This window comes from Schistocerca nitens, chromosome 1 (genome assembly GCF_023898315.1).
Source record: "Schistocerca nitens isolate TAMUIC-IGC-003100 chromosome 1, iqSchNite1.1, whole genome shotgun sequence".
Lineage (NCBI taxonomy): Eukaryota > Metazoa > Arthropoda > Insecta > Orthoptera > Acrididae > Schistocerca > Schistocerca nitens.
Window position 1 is genome coordinate 107,868,512 of NC_064614.1, and position 6,040 is coordinate 107,874,551.

A 6,040-nucleotide genomic window follows, 5' to 3' on the forward strand; every position below is an offset into this window, starting at 1 on the left:
TTACTGACGACGCCTTTGGCATAATTGTTTTATTATTCTCCATGGCATGATGTAATTTTAGTAAGTACTAAAGATTTTGTGCCTGTATTACTTTAGTAATTTCACTGTTACTTAAGCTTCTGTTTCTCACTTTCGTTGATATGGCTTTTCTAATGAATGTGTCTTTCTGTTCAGGAAGTTTTACTTCTGATGAAGGTATGTTTATATGTACCGAAACCGTGGTCAAGAGTTTTAATAAAAAAATTCTATCCTGCAACTGTTTCTGGCTGTCATCCTTTATTCTGAAGAATTTTAACAGTTGCTGCTGCAGCCATGTTTAAAATCTTGAAATACCCCATCACGTTGGTGCTGAAGCTTATGCTCGCCGTTAATGGATTACACAGCTGTACTGGCTTTAAAAGACGAGTGCGTGATATTTCTGCTGCAACTCTAAACCCCTGCCGCCCGCTAAATGTCGCTCCCCAGACCGCAACTTCAGCATGCCGACCGCAGGATCCGAACTTGTCCACCACGACCTCTAACCACCGAGTCTTATTTTCTAGCCTCTTCCTAAGACGAGCAATAATTTCACTCCCAGCCGTACATGGATACCAGTAGCGAGATGTGCATACATAGCGGACCAGTAGTGTGTGTACCCAGTATCAGATGGTTCAAATGGCTCTAAGCACTATGGGACTTAACAACTGAGGTCATCAGTCCTCTAGACTTTTTTGTCATCAGTCTACTGATTGGTTTGATGCGGCCCGCCACGAATTCCTTTCCTGTGCTAACCTCTTCATCTCAGAGTAGCACTTGCAACCTACGTCCTCAATTATTTGCTTGACGTATTTCAATCTCTGTCTTCCTCTACAGTTTTTGCCCTCTACAGCTCCCTCTAGTACCATGGAAGTCATTCCCTCATGTCTTAGCAGATGTCCTATCATCCTGTCCCTTCTCCTTACCAGTGTTTTCCACATATTCCTTTCCTCTCCGATTCTGCATAGAACCTCCTCATTCCTTACCTTATCAGTCCACCTAATTTTCAACATTCGTCTATAGCACCACATCTCAAATGCTTCGATTCTCTTCTGTTCCGGTTTTCCCACAGTCCATGTTTCACTAACATACAATGCTGTACTCCAGACGTATATCCTCAGAAATTTCTTCTTCAAATTAAGGCCGGTATTTGATATTAGTAGACTTCTCTTGGCCACAAATACCTTTTTTGCCATAGCGAGTCTGCTTTTGATGTCCTCCTTGCTCCGTCCGTCATTGGTTATTTTACTGCCTAGGTAGCAGAATTCCTTAACTTCATTGACTTCGTGACCATCAATCCTGATGTTAAGTTTCTCGCTGTTCTCATTTCTACTACTTCTCATTACCTTCGTCTTTCTCCGATTTACTCTCAAACCATACTGTGTACTCATTAGACTGTTCATTCCGTTCAGCAGATCGTTTAATTCTCCTTCACTTTCACTCAGGGTAGCAATATCATCAGCGAATCGTATCATTGATATCCTTTCACCTTGTATTTTAATTCCACTCCTGAACCTTTCTTTTATTTCCATCATTGCTTCCTCGATGTACAGATTGAAGAGTAAGGGCGAAAGGCTACAGCCTTGTCTTACACCCTTCTTAATACGAGCACTTCGTTCTTGATCGTCCACTCTTATTATTCCCTCTTGGTTGTTGTACATATTATATATGACCCGTATCTCCCTATAGTTTACCCCTACTTTTTTCAGAATCTCGAACAGCTTGCATCATTTTATATTGTCGAACGCTTTTTCCAGGTCGACAAATCCTATGAAAGAGTCTTTATTTTTCTTTAGCCTTGCTTCCATTATTAGCCGTAACGTCAGAATTGCCTCTCTCGTCCCTTTACTTTTGCTAAAGCCAAACTGATCGTCACCTAGCGCATTCTCAATTTTCTTTTCCATTCTAGACTTAGAACTACTTAAACCTAACTAACCTAAGGACATCACACACATCCATGCCTGAGGCAGGATTCGATCCTGCGACCGTATCAGCCGCGTGGTTCCGGAGTGAAGCGCCTAGAACCCCTCGGCCACAGCAGCCCGCTACCCAGAATCCTGCAGTGAGGTAGCGCAGTGGTCAGCACACTGGACTCGCATTCGGGAGGACGACGGTTCAAACCCGCCTGTGGCCATCCTATTTAGGTTTTCCGTGATTTCCCTAAATCGCTTCAGGCAAATGCCGGGATGGTTCCTCTTAAAGGGCACGGCCGACTTCCTTCTCCAACCTTCCCTAACCCGATGGGACCGATGACCTCACTGTTTGGTCCCCTCCCCCAGATCAACCAACCAACCAACCCAGTATCCCACCATTACATCGCCTTCTTCTACAAAACAGTCGCTTGCACTGTCTCCATGACGCCACCGACTACTTACCAATGGCACATTGCGTCCAGCGCTAGCCTCGTATCAGAGATCCTCTGAAATTAATAAACTGTCCACGAGACTAGGTGCTTTATTTCACCACTCCAAGTTCCTTTGGGAAAGCGAGCAATGATTACCTGCAAAAGCTTTTCTCGGAAGACAGGAAACCGGCGCTCTCCTGCCGTTTGCGTGGTGGCTCGGCCTCGGTTCTGGCGCTAGACAGGCCCAGGTTGTAAAATACACAATAGCCTCTGGGCCCCCGCCAGTGTTCTGGTAACCCGACTTCCGCAAACACAGGCAACCAAGGCCATAGTCCCCATTCACAGCAAAGAGCCGCTCTTTTTTCACAGCAATCTGTCCATCCTCTCCCAAAGTCAAGGCGATGTGCTTTCCCACACATACAAAAGCGATGACAAGCCTTTTATAATCTTTTATAATGTACTAATTTTTATCCACTTGGCATCTTGCGCGTGAGGTTCAGCGTAAAAGATTTTAAGACCTGAAGACGACAGCATAGTCTGCTGAAACTGGTTGTGTTAAATAAAGAATTATTTTATGCGACTTGGCTGTTAAATGGTTTTTTACTGTTGTGATATAATAATTGATACTATTGTCGTCATATAGTCTGTGTCGTGTTCATGCTTCTATGGAAAAACGGACTGCAAGGAGAAGGAAAAGAATGACATAAACTACACGTCTAGAGGGGATTGTTTACTTGTTTCTCGGTCAGTACTGGCCACCCATAGATACGCTCGCCTCGTACTGATCAGCGAGTAAAACACGGAAATAACGAAGATTCATGAAAGAGGATTATAGAAACGGTCATGTTTGAACACGCTCGTTACCTTATTTACTCCTTATTTGAGTGACAGAACACAACAACATTTTGTCACACTTAGAAACAATTTTTTCTCTTATGAATAATTACTGAACTGATGAAGAGAGAGAGAGAGAGAGACAGAGAGACAGAGAGAGAGAGCAGCTTAGAAATGATTAATTCAGAACTTATGACTGAAATCAATTATGATTATAGTTGCAAAGAGTTTTTTAAATTTGTGCAGGAAGATGAAATGTTGCAGAGTTCTATAGCTTCTATAAATGAGTATTTACAGTTACAGTCCACCTCTGTAACCGGCACGGTAGCTCAGCGTGTTCGGTCAGAGGGTTTAGCTACCCTCTGTAATAAAAAACTGAGTTAATGGATCAACAACGAACTTAAACTGATGTCTTACGATGTCCGCCCCGAGAAGATGCAACGAACAAAAGTGAACAAAATGAGATTAAAAAAAAGCGGTAGCGTTACCGCGTACCACGCAAGGGTCCCGGGTTCGATTCCCGACAGGGGACTGGGTGTTGTGTGTCTTTTATCATCATTGACTCGCAAGTCCCCGAAGTGGCGTCAGCTAAAAAGGACTTGCAATACGGCGGCCGAACTCCCTTGAATGGTACCTCCTGGCCAACAATGCCATACGATCATTTTTTTAATTGTAAGTTACATAAAATATATATGTGCAAATTTGTTATATTTTATTGTGATTATGTTTGTGTATTACATGCGATTAACAAATAAACGCTTTTGCTTAGGTTAGATTGGATATAATTTTCATTCCATGAACCCAAAAATGAGGGAATTTTCGTAGGTGTGGAACATAACAGAATACGTTACATAACAAAAATATTTACAACAGTTGACAGTAATACTCATTTCTGAATTTACACTACAAATGGTTATTACTAGACGCTTTTGCACTTTAAAAATGTACCTCTGTTTGTGGAGTTACCCAAAAATGTGTAGCTGTGCAGCTGAAATTTGTTGCGACAAAATCTGCCCTAAACCGCCCTCAAAATGATAACCAGATATGAAACTTTCTGCTAGATTGAAACTGTGTGCCAGACCGAGACTCGAAGTCGGGACCTTCGCCTTTCACTAGCAAGAGCTGTACCGACTGAGCTATCCAAGCACGACTCACTACCTGTTCTCACAGCTTCAATTCTGCCAGTACCTCGTCTCCTACCTTCCGAACTTCACACAAGTTGACATAAAAGTTTTGTGGGTATGGCACCGCGTCATAATGTATAAAACTACCGCTGCTGCAGAATAACCAACGTTTTGGTGACGGTTGCAGCGGCTTTCTTCTGAGTCTACTGGGTCTACTTTTATGTCGACTGATTCTGGCCGCAGAAACCTACGCAATTATATTCACAGAAGTTCTTCTGCGGACCTCATGGAAGAAAGGATATTACGGAGATATGGTTTAGCTACAGCCTGGGGGATGTTTCCCGAATGAAATATTCACTCTGCGGCAGAGTGTGCGCTGATATGAAACTTCCTCGCATATTAAAACTGTGTGCCGGTCCGAGACTCGAACTCGGGACAATTGCCTTTCACGGACAAGTGCTCCACCGACTGAGCTACCCAAGTCATAATCCGCCAGGAAGTTTCATATCAGCGTATACTCCGCTGCAGAGTGAAAATTTCATTCATGGTGGTCAGATATTGGTCCTCTCCTTCACGAAACCAGTCAAATGTTGGTCGCACTAGCATCTGCAAAATGCTCCGTGACGCAACTCCCGAACTTGTTGGCGCCTCCAGTGACCTCCTCAGTTCTTACGTCGACCTACTCGGCCAGGAATCAGACGCAGACTGCGTCCTACGGGTGGCCCCAGTCACGTGTTTGTGTAAGTTTCTCCTCGCTGTTGCAAGAAGCGGAGAACGGGAGACCACAAACGACCGGCTGCAGGTGAGCGCAGCGAGAGTCAGGTTGCGCGGGTCGCTGACTGCCGCGGTGCGGTGCGGCGGCGGCGGGGGCGGCCGTGGAGGCGAAGGGCCCCGCCCAGACGGGCTGCCGCAGGTGAGTCGGCGAGCCGTGCCGGTCGGCCGCCAGCTGGGTTCAAGGCTGCCCCCGTGTCTGCAGCGGCCGGGCCTCACCGAGCCACGATCTTGTTCCGCCTGCGCAACAACAACCACCCGCTGGTCTACTGTACGACGTTACTCACACACAAGCTTCATACACCGAGTTATAGGTGCACCTCCCTAGAAGCACCTCCTTCCCAGTACACAACCACGCGTAATACCGTGCACATGCAAATCGTGCCCTTAAAACACTCCGTCTTGAGGCCACAAGTGGCAAGTCGGGTCCATCCGACCGCCGTGTCATCCACAGTTGAGGATGCGGGTAGGAGGGGCGTGTGGTCAGCACAACGCTCTCCCGGTCGTTAGGATGGTTTTCTATGATTGGAGCCGCTACTATTCTGTCGAGTAGCTCCTCAATTGGCTGAGTGCACCCCGAAAAATGACAACAGCGCATGGCACCTGGATGGTCACCCATCCAAGTGCCGGCCAAGCCCGACAGCGCTTAACTTCGGTGATCTCACGGGAACCGGTGTATCCACTGCGGCAAGGCCGTTGCCAAATCGTGCCATTAGCTGAGCCTTAATTTTGACCCAATTGAAAACTGTTGCAGAATTTACCCCATTTGCCTGGGCGCCGCCTTCTGTTCATCGTTCAAACCTTGCTTAATACAGTGACGTGGCAAAAGTCGTGGGATAATTCCTAACATTGTACCGTATCTCCCTTTGCCCAGCGTAGTGTAGCAACTCGACATGGCATGGACTCAACAATTCGTTGTAAGTCCCCTCCAGAAATATTGAACCGTGCTGTC

At 45.9% G+C, this 6,040-nt stretch overlaps 1 pseudogene; it reads right to left on the bottom strand.

Moving 5' to 3' along the window:
* Window positions 1–5,672: 5,672 nt before the first annotated feature.
* LOC126210812 (5S ribosomal RNA) lies at window positions 5,673–5,789 on the bottom strand (annotated as a pseudogene).
* Between the last annotated feature and the right edge of the window lie 251 nt (window positions 5,790–6,040).